General features: G+C 41.0%; 1 protein-coding gene across 8 annotated transcripts in view; it reads left to right on the top strand.

Annotated features, from left to right (window-relative positions):
- The first annotated feature begins 264 nt into the window (after nt 1–264).
- Frem1 (FRAS1 related extracellular matrix 1) overlaps nt 265–15682 on the top strand; it is a 134667-nt gene continuing 119249 nt past the window's right edge. For 7 of the 8 annotated variants that reach the window (XR_007211694.1, XM_048351696.1, XM_048351535.1 and 4 more), the window contains exon 1: nt 265–654. The gene's annotated coding sequence lies outside the window, so the exon portion shown is untranslated. The remainder of the gene's footprint in view (nt 655–15682) is intronic. The other variant, XM_048351614.1, reaches the window with a different exon arrangement.

Raw genomic sequence — 15682 nt, 5'->3', positions numbered from 1 at the left:
AATGTCTGAACGTGCATGCACATGTCTGTGGAGATATGTTGATGTGTATGCATGCCTGTGAGTGTGTGTGTGTGTGTGTGTGTGTGTGTGTATACATGCCTGTGTGCTACTGACTACAAGAGGCTGCTTCAGCTCAGCCAGTGGCAGAGCAGTTAGTACATCACTATTAGTGAGAAAGGAAGCTGAGTAGGGAAGCAAGCGACCTATTAACAAAAGCTCAGTCTTGTCCCTGCGGACCAACCAGCAGAAGGGACGGGAGTGTGGCTGTCGGCCAGGGAGGTCTGGCTCCCTGCAAACAGTTGCAGGCATCCACAACACCCCTTCTCTCAGGGAGTCCTGAAGCTTGCTGCTTGGGAAGTTTTCTGAGCCGCAGTAGCAGCCTTGGGGAAGAGAAGAGCAGATCAGCAAAAGGAGTGGAACATGTATGTGATTTTTTTTTTTCCTGTATGAGTTAATGGATTTTTAGTACAAAGAAAACTCAAACTCAGCTGACCTGAAAGACTGGAATTTCAGCTCTCTTCCTTTGCTGGGATATTTTTTCTCCCCCTTCCTCTCAAAGCCCTTTAAACCAGATTACTGGGTCACTGACTTTTATGCAGCCCTCCAGTTCCAAAGGTTTCTAGCTTTTTGGCTTGGAAAGGAAAACCACTACCTGTAAGTATTTGCTTTCTGTGTTTCCTCTTATCCTGATGGTGTGCGTTCTCTTAGTAGAATGACCCAAAGGCCACTTGAGGTCTCATGAATGCTGAGTAACAATGCAAGACTTGAGAAGTGGCTTGCAAAAGTTAAATCTTCTTTTGAACTCGGAAGTGGTAGCAAGCCAAATGCCAAGAATGAGATTGTCAAATATTTCTAACTCTCTGAATGCATCTCCAATGGCACACACCCATGCAATCATTTTAACTTTGGTAAGATTTCCTCCTTAAGTTAGAAAAGTTTTCTTTCAGCCAGGTTAAATGATAAAGAAAAGAGATGCAAAACCAAACAGAACACATAATATTCTCAGGGTCTGAAAATCTAGAAATTTGGAGATGATTTCTGGATACCTTTTGCTTTTGTAAAGTTGTACTTAGATATGTGATTTCCATTTTATAGCAATACTGGGGAGGCTAAGAAATCACATTGTTCTGAAGTTTTCCCCTGGCTTTTAGGCTTGCAATGTGGGACACAGGGACAAGAGTCAGTCATTTCTTTGAGTTTTCATCTGGATCACAGAAATCATTTTCAAGGCATTTAATTTTAGTTTCCTTAAAAAAAAACTATTACATTCTCTCTGGATGCATGGTGTGAATTATAAAGCTTAATAAGAGCATTTCCGGGGCTGGTTGGTGTTTATTGGCTGGGAATCTTGCTGGAGAATTTAACCTCTTCAGGGCTGTTTTGCACACCAGACCTAGGGATCCAGCAACCTCTCAGGTTTCTCATGTGGAGAATTGTTAGCCTTGCTGGCTCTGGTTAAACCTTGGAGCACTGTACCCTTACTTACCACCGCCCCCCCCCCCCCCGCCCTGCCCCAGCCTTCATTCCTGCTGCTACTTGATAAAAGTATCTTCTGTGCAACTTCAGGAAAGTGGCTAATTACCTCCTCTGTCAATGGTCTCAAAACTTAAGGTGGTAAAGAATGTTCTGGGTGCTTGGTGGAAAGTTAGGTTCTAGTCTCTGGAGGATTAAATCCCTTGGAGGATTTAAGACTTGGGGTAGGGCCAGAAATCACGCAGGTGAAGCTGGTACTGGTGACACCACCATTGCCCTTGGGTAAACACTGTTCAACAACAGACTTGCCCGTTAAACTCTTATCATGGACTTAATACCAAACCTCACATCTAAATAATCAATCTGAGTTTGAGCTAATGTTGAACATAACATACTCATGATGGTGCAGGCAGGTTTGACTGCCAATCCAGGACATTTTAAATTGCTTTCCTACCCATGTATCTGTCTTTGCCCTTGTTTCCTTTTCCATCTCTGCCTTTCCATTCCCATGAATGGAGAAGGAAATTGGGCAGAGGTATCTGGACACCAGGTACCTTGATGTCACATGTTGGACTCTTGATAGCCTGATCTGCCCCTGTAAGGCCAAGTGATACGTGTCTTGGAAACTAAACCCAGGGCTGTTCTTCATTCATCATCAGTCTTCTGGAGATGCTCTGCTCCTGGGGCTGGACTGGGCTGGGCTGATTGGGGCTAAACTAAGCTGGATTTCTTATGAGTCTTATTCCTAGAAACTGAGTTTGCATTGGCCCAACCCCCCAGGTTTGAAGAAACAGGAAGCCATCATGCATTATGTTAAAGTCCACCTTTTACAACATATGCAAGCAGGAACTCTGCCTCTGTGTCTATCCTCAAGCATTATGGATTTAATATTTATAAAAAGAAAATAGGATGTACTACTTCAAACCCTTTCCTTGCTTCTATCTCTTTATCCTGAGTATTTTGGGGGTACCTGCTACCTGCCAAGCTCAGTACTAGTTTCTAAGGATTCTGAAATGATCAATGTGAATGGTATGGATAGGGTCCTTGCCCTCATGGTGCTTCCAGTCTTCTTTTTCTTTTTTTCCAGTCCTGGGGCTTGAACTCAGGGCCTGAGCACTGTCCCTGGCTTCTTTTTGCTCAAAGCTAGCACTCTGCAACTTGAGCCACAGCGCCACTTCTGGCTTTTTCTATATATATGGTGCTGAGGAATTGAACCGAGAGCTTCATGAATATGAAGCAAGCACTCTACCACTAGGCCACATTCCCAGCACCACTGTTTCCAGTCTTAACTATCCAGTCTTAACTCAACCTTGGTGGCCATCTACTAGCTCTCAGCTTCCCTTCCAATGTCAGTCAAATGAGTTTGGGTATCCCCTATTCTGACACTGGTGGATAAAATTCACTCTACTAAACACAGATATGAGTATGGCTTCTTCTTCTTTTTCAGCATTTGCTTTGGGATTAGGCTTAAAGGCTTGGCTTCCTGTTTTTTTTTCTTCAAAAATGTAAAAGGATGTAAGTTTTCTTCTCAGAAAGAACCAGAATCATTGGTAGAGTGAGTTTGACAAATGGCACCTTTTTAGAGCACACAGCCATCCCTCCCAACAGGATCATGTAAGTACAAAGGCTGCTTTGCTGGGCCGGGTCACAGGAGAGTGTCACAGGAGAGTGCGCCTCTTATCTTGTCTGAATCTGATGTAGCTCCCCCTTTGGAGAGCTGGGTGGTCTGAGCAGGAATTGCAGACTTGAGGTCTTGGCCTCAAGGCCTACACAGCTTGCAATTTGACCCTTCCATTCAAGTCTTGCAACAACTTTTGTGCAGCCAGGTGAGAAGCTCAAACAGAGGCCTTGGAAGGGCTGGGAGCAACAAAAAAACAACAAAAAGTCTATTCCCTAATGTAATCTTGTCTGTATTATCCTGCATCAATGGTGTGGCTTCTCCTAGTGGAGTGACTGGGGCCCCATTCCAATGGGGTCTACAACTTGGCCAGCAGGACAGGAAAGATCTGTGTGCTTTTTGGACAATCGTAGTCTCTAGCTGTCTGAACATACCATATGTGGCAAACTACTGAATTGAACTCAAGGATAGAATCTTGAAAACAGAATGTTCCTTGTCCATTTTTTTTCTTATAGAAGGCAATGATTACTTTTTGTTTCATCCTTTTCTCTGATTCCTTTTTTAAAAACAGGGTTTTGATGATATTTGGAAATGTGCATTAAAAGGTGATTCAAAAGTCCTTTTGTGCATCATCCAGAGGGTGCTACGATCGCATGTCACTTTTCACTTTCAGTTCTATCCTGGGAACTTTCCTATCTAGCTTCTAGAGGCAGAGGAGTGGATGAAACACTCCAGGATGAAATCTTAGCCTTCCATTGGGACATACCTCTGCATTCCATCAAGTGTTGCCAGCTGCTCAGTACTTACAAACACACTTCACCCTCTACTTCAAATAATTGAGTCACATTTTTGTGTTTTGAGGTCTTGCTCAGTGCCTTGGGATGTCAATTCCAAGGCTTGCATTTTTTGCTAATACACAGAGAAGCTTCATTTTGTGATTTATAGACCAAATGCATTACTGTAAAGCTAGGAAGATTTCAGAAAGAACAGAAACCCTGCAGGAAGAGTCATCGTGTGTGTGTGTGTGTGTGTGTGTGTGTGTGTGTGTGTGTGTGTGTGTGTGTTAAGTCAGGACCTCAGGATAGGCCAGCATTTTACCACATGAACCATGATGTCAGTCCTTTTTACTTTACTTTTCAGATAGGCTCTCACATTCCTTAACATCCTTTGACCTTAACCTTTGATCCTCCTGCTTACATTTCCTTCATATTTGGAATTGTGGATGTGAGCCCTTGCTCCCACATCTCTGATCCAAAGGTTTAAAAGTTGTTAGACATTTCCTATTAAACTACTTTCATAGACCCAATTTGTCTTTCTTATAAAAAATGTCCTATTTCTTAGTTAACATAGCAATGACACAGTAGACATACTTTAATTTTGTTTTATAGAAAATTTCCCCTAAGCCAGGGGCTGGTGGCTCATGCTTGTAATCCTAGCTCCTCAGGAAGCTGAAATCTGAAGATTGCTGATTGAAGCCAGCCTGGGCAGAAAAGTCTCTGTGAGACTCTTATCTATAATTAGCCGCCCAAAAACCAAAAGTGAAGCTGTGGTTTAAAATCATAGAACACTAGCCTTGAGTAAAAAGACAGTGCCGAGGCCCAGATTCCAAGCCTTATGACCGACAAAAAAGAAAGAAAGAAAGAAAGAAAGTATTATGACATGATCGGATGCTTATATTTCATCTGATAAACATTAGTGATTGTTTTAACACCAAAAGATAGCATTGATATAAGAGCTTGAAGTATTATAGATACAAACAAACAAACAAACAAACAAGAAATGGCCTCTGAATACATTTATTTTATCCTAGGCTTCAGTGTTTTGTGGGCCTGAAACCTTAGCCAGGTTAGCCAGCTTCCTGGGGAGTGAAATGAAGGCATTAATGGCTTACCATACTGCATGATTGGCATGGCCATAGCTCATGACATACAAATGTTCAATAAGCAATTCTTTGAGAAAGGCCTAAGATAGGTATGAAAGCTGGAAATAAACAAATCTCTTGATGCTTAATTTATAGATGAAAAGAAAAGAGAAATAGGTATTACAAATTTTCTTTCAGATCATACTGACTGGGCAGGATAGAATTCAGCCCTCCACTTTCCTGCCCTTTAACTCTGACCAAAAGCCAATCTCTTGCTTCTTTCTTATAGACTGTGTTGCCTGAAACAGATCTGTGGATTCAGACTGAAAGTATGAAAATCATCCTGTCTGTATTTCTTCTTAACTCTACAGAATTGGAGAATTGTACTAGCTATTTCTGATAAATCTATACAGAGGTAAATTATTTTGTTGATCTTGGGATTTAGCTCACTGTAGCAAGGAACTGACTTTTAGGAAGAAAGGTTTATATGAGAACTTGAAACTGGGGTTGCACCATAGTGAGCCTGACAAGTACTACCAGAGCCTGTCAACTATCACTAAATGGAAGGACAGCCATTCCAACAGGTTGACTTCTGTTTCTCTCTGTCTCTGCCACTCTGTCTTTACCCTTACAGGGTAACCTTGAAGAAATGTTCTTTCTGGAAATACATTTGAGGCTCCCTCCCATTCTGTCTGTCTGTCGGTCTCTTCCACTATTCTCTTTCTAATAAATCTATTTTTTTGCCAGTCCTGGGACTTGAACTCAGGGCCTGAGCACTGTCCCTGGCTTCTTTTTGCTCAAGGCTAGCACTCTATTACTTGAGCCACAGTGCCAATTCCAGCCTTTTCTATATATGTGGTGCTGAGGAATCGAACCCAGGGCTTCATGTATATGAGGTGAGCACTTTACCACTAGGCCATATTCCCAGCCCCAAGTCTAATGTTTATATTGGGGTCAGTCACTTAACTGACATTTACAGAACTTCTCTGCCCTGGAGAAACTTGGGCAAGCAGAAACATAAGGTTTTCAAAAAATCCTGAAGGAGCTTACAGACCAGAAAATCCACAGTGTAATGCATATAGGTGTGCAGCATCACAGGATGACAACTAAGCAGATAAAACTGATGGGTGGGGGCACTGCACCCTGAAGAGAGGTAGAATTCAGCCTGGCAGTTTGGTGGAGGAGGAAGAGAGTTTCCTGGCAAATGGAGCAGCATACACAAAACATGCCTAGACTCGGCAGCTGCCCTGGCAGTCTGGTATGGGTAAAGAAGGAAAGAAGTTCCGTGTGACAATGTGTCAGTGTTGGCAGGACAGTCCTATAAGAGCTTGGGGAAGTGAGCAGGGAATTCCCATATCACAGTTAAAGGGGATTCTACAGAACACAAAATCTATACTTCTTTCCTATAATAAAGAGCCCCATTCTGTTTCTATACTTTAGCCCTTACTATTATCAGACAGCATTGAAGAGTTTTCTTTTACTGAAAGTCAAGTGAACCTTTCAGTCATTCTCCCTGGTTTGGTACCCTGGAACCAAAGGTCACATCTCCTCCACATATCTGAAGATAAACCTGTTTTGTATAAATTATTGTCAAAGCAAGCCTGCAATTTCTCATACATATGCAGTTAATTTGGGGAGATGTAAGATTACACATTTTTGCTTATTGGAAGATAATGTACTGGCTTAAGTCCATCATTCCAGCCTTCGATTATCAAGGCTGTGGATTTAGTTTGTGTCCTCCACAATGATAGTCCGCCCGCTTGAGTTTGTGCTCTTTGTAAACAGGACAAACTTGTCTTCTGTATCTTTAAGTATTTAAAGAAATATTTAACCAGAGAAAGTGAGAAACAGAGTTGTAAAGACAATACTCTGGATGTTTTTCTTAAGGGAATGATATCTTGAAATGTTCTCTATTTCTTTTTGTAAAGTGGACAAGCCACAGTATCTCCATAACCCATACTCATAGAAATGTCTAAAGGTTAAGGGAAGAGAGCTCAGAGGTACCAGTGCATTTCTTGTTTTGACAGTCACATAAAAGATACAGTAATTATTGATTTCATTTGTTAATCTCTAGGTTGAGTGATCTACATACAACAGTTTTGTTTTCTCTTCAAATTGCATAAATAGATACCACCAGGCAGGATGTGATAATTTAAGCCTTTTACAGGCTTCAGTAAACTGTGGTCTTCCCCAGTGGCAGGAAAGGATCTTTGTAAATGTGTTGATCAGGTCTCAAGGTCCCCTGGAGAAGCCACTTTACCAGGTCTTCATAAATGGGGAGGATTTCCATAAAGATGGAAGAAAATATAGGAAGTATGAAGTGGCCCATTTTTAATATAAATGCATAGTATTTTAAAGGGGATGTGATGTAAGGACAAGTTCCCTAGCAATTGAAGTGTCAACAACCCATTTCAAGTTACAGACTCACTTGCCTATTCTCACCCTTCATTCTTTTGACAGTTTTTTTTTTCATTTAATATTTCCTTCATTGGAAGGAAATCAGACTCTAACTCATTTTGTGTCATGGCTCAAGAATTTAGATTTCCTGTCTGATTGTGACATCTGCTACCATAGTGTCTACTTTTTAAATTTTTTTCTGAATAATTATTTATTGTCAAAGTGATTTACATAGGGGTTACAGTTTCATACATAAGGCAGTGGGTACATTTCTTGTACAATTTGTTACCTCTTCCCTCATTTCCCCCCTCCCACTCCCCTTTTCCTTCTCCTCCTAAGAGTTGTTCAGTTGGTTTACACCAAATGGTTTTGTAAGTATTGCTTTTGGAGTTGTTTGTCCTTTTATCCTTTGTCTCTCAATTTTGATATTCCCTTTCCCTTCCCTAGTTCTAATACCAGTATATACAGTATCCAGGGTACTCAGATGAGATACAATGATAGCATGGGGACAACTACAGGCAGGGCATAAAAGAGGATCATCAACAAAAAAAGCTTACTGTTTTGCATGGCACGTTGAAAGTAATTACAACAGTGATATAATACTAGTTTCCATAACATGGAGTTCATTTCACTTAATATAATCTTATGTGTACATAAGGGCATAGCTATTGGGCTCTTGTGATCCTCTGCTGTGACTAGCCTAAACCTGTACTAATTATTCCCTATGGCCTAGTGGCAAGAGTGTTTGCCTTAGTGTCTACTTTTACACAATAGATGGGAATGAAGTCACACAGCTCTTTAGAAAAGTGATGCTAGCTGGGTCCTGGTGGCTCAAGCCCATCTACTTGGGAGGATAAGATCTGAGGATCATGGTTCAGAGCCTATCCAGGCAGAAAGATTCTTGAGAATCTGTCTCCAATTAACCAGAAAAAATGCTGGACTTGGGGTATGGCTTAAATGGCTCTAGCTGTGGGTAGGAAAGCCAAGTGAGTTTACAAGTCCTTGAATTCAAGCCCTGGTCTAGTACTCACACATGTGCGCGCATGGGCGCGCGCGCACACACACACACACACACACACACACACACACACAATTTTACTTACGTATGGAAAGTAGCTGACATCTTAAGCCCTTAAACTTTTGGAATTATTTAAAAAACAGCAGTTTCCAAAGGTACTAAACTAGTGATTAAAAAGTCACTTCCAAGTAATTTATTAGTAGGAGAACGATAACAGTTGAGGGGGGCTTTTGGATTTGAAGTAGTTAGCAAAGGCTTTGACATTGTTTTACATCTTATTCTTGCCCTGATCACCATGAGGCTGTGTCCATCATACCTTTTCCTGGTGTTAGCTAGTGGATTTTCCAAACTATTAGGCCAGTGTTACAGTAAACTGAAATAAAATCAAACCCGTAGTCACATAAACCTTAAACACTAAAAAAATCAGCTCATGATATGCCCTGGCAGATCATAAACTTTGGCTACAGGATGGAAGCACAGGGAAATTTCCTTAGGCATTCGAACTAGCTTTGCACTTTTATATTATCTTTCAAAAGCCCCAGATGGAACCCATTTTATCTTTCTCATTTGGCTATAAAGCCCATGTGGTGCTGATTTGCCGGTTCTAGCTGGGAGTGAGCAGGGTGCTCTGTGTATCATTTTGTATTACAGATGTGGTGAGGCCTTACTCATTCCTGATTGCTGAATTGTTTCACTAGGAACTCTTGGCCTCCATTTAGCCCTCAATCAAGACACAGTTCCTGATCGGAGGCTTTGTAAGTTGCTTTGATGCCAGGCCCTTTGTTGTGTGTGAAAATCACAGGCTACTGGAACTATTGCCTATCCTTTTCCTGAGTCAGTAGTGTCTGCCCACATTGAGAATGACAATGATGGGTGTGTGAGCCAGTGGGACACAGGCAGAGATCACAGAGGGCTGCACAGCAGGTTCGTAGTCACAGATTGCCCAGCACTTAAAGGATCACAGCTGTGGTGTTAGCCACAGATCTGAAATTCAGAGTTTAGGACTTCAGACTTAAGACCATATCACAGTAAGAAGTATATGTGCCTCTGAGTGATACCAGTTGAGTTTTTGTTAATTGAAAAACAAACAACTCCCCAGCCCATAAAACCAAAGCTATCTTTACAACAATCAGTGAAGCTCATATTATGGAGCTCTGCTATAGAGATAATGAAATCAAGGCTTAGGAAGTTCAAGTAACTATTTATGCTGCAGGTTGAAGTTCTTTCCACAGTCACTAAAATGTTGTTAAAAAGGCAGTTTAGCTCAAGGTCTTCCCCTTAGCTCTTACCTGGACCCAGCAAAAGTTTATGACATCTATGCTCTATAAAATGGCCATGCTTTCTTTTAATGTAAGAAAAACCATTTTACTAAACCAAGAAATTGACTCATTTTTTCCTTTAGAAACTTGTCTTTATCTTTTGTTACTCTGTAGAAGAGACCATAGATTGCTTATCCCAAGCAGAGGGATTTTTTTTTTTTGCCTTTCAGTAGATGAAGTAGATAATCTCAAATCTTCTTGTACATTCAATAATAATTTTGCAAGTAATGAATTTAAGGAAACTATTACTTCCTGCTTAAACCCAACTGTGTCATTTCTATCTCAACTTGAACTATCATACTGTGGGTGGAAAAAGGCAAGGGAAAACATTTGCCTTATGAATAATAAAATATATTGCTCTCGTGTGTATTTATACACAATATATCTATTTATCTACCTTTAAAGATTTCTAGCAAGGGATAAATTTCACACACAAAAGTGAGGTTACAAAGTCCTAGTTAAATTTTATTTTTTTTATTTCTTTCATTTTCGATTTTGATTTTCTGACAAATCAAAGCATAAAGTTTTGGTTCTACTGCTTTTGCTAACTCAGAACTGTGTGTTCATCTTACACTTGTGGCTGGCTTTGTAGGAATGGCTATCTACCCAGTTCAATGGAAAGTTACGCCTGAGATGCCAGGTTTGGGACTTCCTACTTTTCTTTACCTTATGTGTTGGAGCCTCTCTGTCAATGGCCAACATGTCTTCCTCTTGTCTTCCCTAACCCTCCTCCATTCACTCCACACTACTTCTTGTGTTCACTCTCCTATGGGTCTGATATTGAAGTGACATCTCCAGGCCTGGTCCCTTTCTCTGCCTTAACCCAGAGACTTACTAAGTCTGATGCTTTTCCAGACATACCTAAGGATCTAACTCCAGTCTTTGGACACTAAAGTACAGTCACAGCAGTGATTCTCATTCCTGGTTTCTCATTGAGGACTTTTGAAAATAAATGCTTTGACTTCATCCAGACAAAGTAGATCAGAAGGTCAGGAGTGGTGCTTGGGTTACTGTGATATGAAAGTAGAGATGGAATCCACTAGGGGATAGGTGACACAACTTTTTCATCTCCATGTGGTTCTTTTTGTCAGTGATGGTAGTGCAGATACCTTCTCTGAGCCCTCATAAAACTATTTGCTTCCTTCAGGAGCCCTAGAGTAGGACTGAAGCTAGGACAGTGATGTCTTCTTTTATGCAATCAAGACTTTTCCCCAGGCTCTTAGAGTAGGCCCCCATATCAAACATCTGTTGGGGTGCTATGTACATTGTGGTCTGTGTGAACAGTGCCTGCGTACCACCACAGTATGGTTGCCACATGAATGATGCCGTGGTATCTGATGTATGAACTGAGCAAGGCCCAGCAAAGATGTCTTAACACCTTTGACAAGGTATGTTTATAAAACAAATATGCCAGCATGGCTCCAGAAATGCATCCCACCATAATTAATCTAGACAGTATTCATGGATTCACAGTTTGAACTGAATTTTGTCAGCCCATTGGGATATTGTCCTTTAGACAACCTGCAAACCAACATTCTGAATAATAGTCTACTGTGTCTAAGAGACTCCGTTAAGTGTTTGAGCCATGATTGCTTCTCTATTTCAAAACATTTCTCTGATTTGAAATTTATTCATTTTTTTTGAGAGCAGGAAGAGTCTTGCTATGAAGGCCACTCTGGCTTCAAACTTGGAATCCTTCTGCCTCAACCTCCCAAGTTCTGGGATTATAGGCATGTGCCATCATGCATGCCCCAATTTATTTGCAATTCTTTTGCAACATAATTCTTACATATTGTATTATCCTCCTGTGAATCTTTGTTCAAATGTAAGATATCTAATCACACATTTGGCTTCTTTATTTTCAGCTTATGATGTTTATGGAGAGTTTGTTTTCAAATCAGTTGCAGCATTTTTAACCTCCCTGCCTGACAACACCCTTCTACCCTGTACTGTACAGCCCACATCAAATTCTACCCAAGTGGGTAGATTAACCTTCACTTTTCTTAAAGCTACTAGGTCAGGTGAGCTCCTCATCTCTTTATGTGGTTCTCTGCTCATGTGGCACTAGTGTGTGTCCACCTGTGGGGGCCTCAGTGTGGGGGAGCTCCTTGTGGGCCATTGAGACCTGATGGTCCTTGAGTAGATAGAGATTCCCAGAATGGATGGAGCTCTGAAAGTCAGCTATACGCCAACCCAGTCCCTAACAGCTGGTAATGTGCTGTGTAAGACCTGCTGTGGTTTGTGTCACTTTGTTTTCATGGCTGAAATCCCTATACTGCTCCACAAAATGTGTCCAGGTGAGGACCCTGAGCAGCCGGTACACCTCTATATCATAGCTTGGGCCTGACCGGGCCCTGAAGCTTCCTGGAATAACTGCAGAACATGTCAGTATGAAGCCTGAACAAAATGCAGTCTAAAATAACCAAGGTCGCCAGAGAGACTTCATTTGACCAGAGGTCAGTTAAAGTTAGGATGCTTTAGCCATTGTTTGTAAGATGCTTCACTGCCTTGTTTGATAATTGTGCTGTGTCCTGGAATATCAGCAGATAAATATTTGAAGTGCTAGGTCCTCCACCAGGCAATCAAGCCCATGACAAGTTACTGCCCCCAATAAGTAACTAATGTATACGTAACAGGAGGGGACTGGCATCAAAAGTCCCTTGCAGCACCCCCCACTAACAGTCCCGAGGTCGATAACAGGTGAAGACTGACCCCAGATGTCTTTTGCAAACTTTGACTGTCTTGCTCTTAAGCGACAATGCCCCAGCTAATCAAGAATAGATAACACAGTAAAGGTTAACCAATTACATGTCTTTTTAACTGGGAATCCCCTAGACTTGTTTACTATAAAAACCCAGTGTAAACTGTGCTTGGGGCCTTTGTCCATCTTGGCTGTGTCCTTGTGGGCATAAGTCTGAGCTCAAGCTTGCTAATAAACGACTCTTTCCTTTTGCATCGGAATCGGCTTCTCGGTGGTCTTTGGGGAGGGCGTCTCGAATTTTGGACATTTTAGAGGCTCTGCCTGGTGGTCACAAGAATGTTGATTCAGCCTAACCCATGGGACTGGTGAAAGGATGGCTCAATGGACAGTTTTAAGAATGAATGTGCTCTGTTTTTTTCTTTTTGAAACATCGCAGAAAGACAGAGTGGAAAGTAAGTTTCCCTACATCTGCCTCCTTGTCCTCTAGATTCCAATTATGAAGTTCCTTGCATTAGAGTGGTACAGTTGATATATTAGAGCTACAGCCCATAGTTTCCATTGGGATTCACTCTTTGTATTATAGATTGTGAGAGTTGACCAATATTCTATTATTTGTACCCACCATTCCAGTGGTAACTTTTAGTATACTTAAAAAAATCTTTAAGTAGTTGTACAAAGGAGTTGCTATTTAATAAAGTAGTTTATGAGTAAAATATACCTTGATCAATGTCACCCCTTTCAACATTCTCACCATCCCTCCCCACTAGTGGTAACTTTTTTTTTTTTTTGCCAGTCCTGGGCCTTGGACTCAGGGCCTGAGCACCCTCCCTGGCTTCTTCCCGCTCAAGGCTAGCACTCTGCCACCTGAGCCACAGCGCCCCTTCTGGCCGTTTTCCATATATGTGGTGCTGGGGAATCGAACTGAGGGCTTCATGTGTAGGAGGCAAGCACTTTTTGCCACTAGGCCATATTCCCAGCCCATAGTGGTAACTTTTAAAATAAATTTAAAAATCCAATCCAGGAACTGATGGCTCATGCCTACAATCCTAGCTACTCAGGAGGAAGAGACCAGGAGGATCATGGTTCTAAGACAGCCTGAGAAAAAGTTTACAAGTCTCCATCTTAAAAAAAAAAAAAAAAGCTAGGTTTGGTGGTACATGCTTTTCATCTCAGCTATGGTGGGAAGTACAAATAGGAGATTAGTGGTGCAGGCCAGCCAAGGCAGAAAGTGAGACTCTATCTCCAAAAGACCCACAGCAAAAAGAATTTGAGGTATGGTTCAAGTGGTAGAGTGCCTGCTTAAGCAACTATGCAGTCTATTGGCATAGTTACTAATAACCATTTCAGTGTAATCCTGGGATGGCTACAGAACACATAGTACATTTGCACAGCAAGGGCACTGCACAGATTAAAAGATAGCAAGAAAGACTTATAAGGAAAATGCTTATCACAGAATATGTGTCAGTAGAAAAGATTGGTAAACAGCTCTTTGTACTATGGTTCTAATTAAATTTGCAAACTGGATGCAGGCTCAGGCATGCACATGTATACATTCTCACACCAAAGAATGTTTTCTTTGGGTATTGGAAAGTACTTTTTATTTTTTCTATATTTTTATCCTTTAACAAATTAGCACATATTTCTTTTAAGACAAGAATTTACTTTCTGAGAAAGCAAGTAAATAGATAAAATGAAGGACATAAACTAGATGGTTTCTTAAGCCATACTTTCTGTGATTTAGATTACAGTTATTAAAAACAATTCAGAAAGAGGAAACTGAATGCTGTAGACAGAATCAACACATTTTATTGATTTAGGAGATTGCAATTATGAAGTGGTTGGTTTGCCTGGAGGCCTGTAAATTATGCTCAGACTGTCAGCAATTGGAACATTAAGATCCTGGTAGACATGGAGTCCATGTTAATTATATGCTCTTAAAGTAACAGCTACTTCCTTTGGATATCATTGCCTCCAATGAAACAAACTCTCTCCACTGCCACTGATTGCTGTCTGCAGCCATACAGGAGGTTGTTAAGGGTTAGTAGGATGTAGAGAAAAGATCCAGGGGCTAGTGAGGCAATTGCATACAGTGTAAAGTTTTGTTGAAATGTGAGGAAGTGTATACAATAAAGCAGTTAGATGCAGAGTCCTGAAGTTGGGTAGACTGGCCTCTAGTTGTCTTCAGCTTGATCTTGTACTGACCACTGGAGTCCAATCTACCCCTTCCATTTGTGTTCACACAGCTAGCTGTTCCTGGAGACCTAGTCCTCCCACTGACAGGTCAGTGCCCTCTGCTGCAGTAGATCGACTTATATTATGTGCAATATGAATTCAATTCAATTGTCCTGTGGATCATTGTACGGTTACATGTTTATGTTGGCAAATTTTTAAATGTGCCTTATGTGAATAACTTTGAAAGTTATTCATATGAAAATCTGTGTGATTTTTCAAAACACATCATAAAAATTCCAGGGCAGTTTTAAAATTACTCTGACTGGTAGTCTAAATTCGAGTTTGGAGTAGAAGAAAAAAAGAAAATCTTCCTTGCTTTCTCTTCTTCTGGTCAACAATTTAAGGATCTATTTGGCTGAGAGGGATGTGTTTATCATACTTGAGTGTTCCTGTTTAATGTAAAATGCTTTCTGTAGTTTATCTCCTTTCTTTTTTATTATTATCTTAAATAATACAAAGTTATACAAAGGACTTGTGAATATAATGTATCATAAAATCACCCTTTTCTACATTCTCACCCATCCTTTCCCTCCCTACCCCTTCCCTCATGCTTCTTAATTTTGTAGGACATATGTTGGATTCTTGTCTGCTTTCTTCCCCTCTTCTTTTCTTCTGTCTACCCCTTTCTCCTTAACCCCACCACACCCGCTTTCAAGTGCCCATTTCCTGGTCTTTATTTTCTTTAGGGTCCTTGTAAGATGTAAAGCGAGGTCTGGGAGAATGCACATATGTACAATGTAGACTATATAAAGGTTCTATGGCTTATAACCAATAACTAGTTGGAGCATTGATGAGAACAGTATCAGGCCAGGTACAGATTCTGCAAAATGCAAAGCAAACGAGCAAAACCTGTGGTAGATGGTTAATATTTTGTTTTCTGCGCTGGTCCCAGACAGGGCATGGTGCTTAGCTGCAATTGCACTGTTGCTGCTACTTCAAGCTTCCAGAATGAAGAGCTGTAAACATCAGTCTCTTTGGGACGCATCATTACTGTTGGCCATCCAGAATTTCCATTGTGCTGAGAAGCTGGCTGGAATGCAGCTGAGATCCATTTTTTCCCCTT

The sequence above is a fragment of the Perognathus longimembris genome, chromosome 1 (genome assembly GCF_023159225.1).
Source record: "Perognathus longimembris pacificus isolate PPM17 chromosome 1, ASM2315922v1, whole genome shotgun sequence".
Taxonomy (NCBI): Eukaryota; Metazoa; Chordata; class Mammalia; order Rodentia; family Heteromyidae; genus Perognathus; species Perognathus longimembris.
Note: the sequence above shows the minus strand (reverse complement) of the source record. Positions and strands in the feature narration are given on the sequence as shown.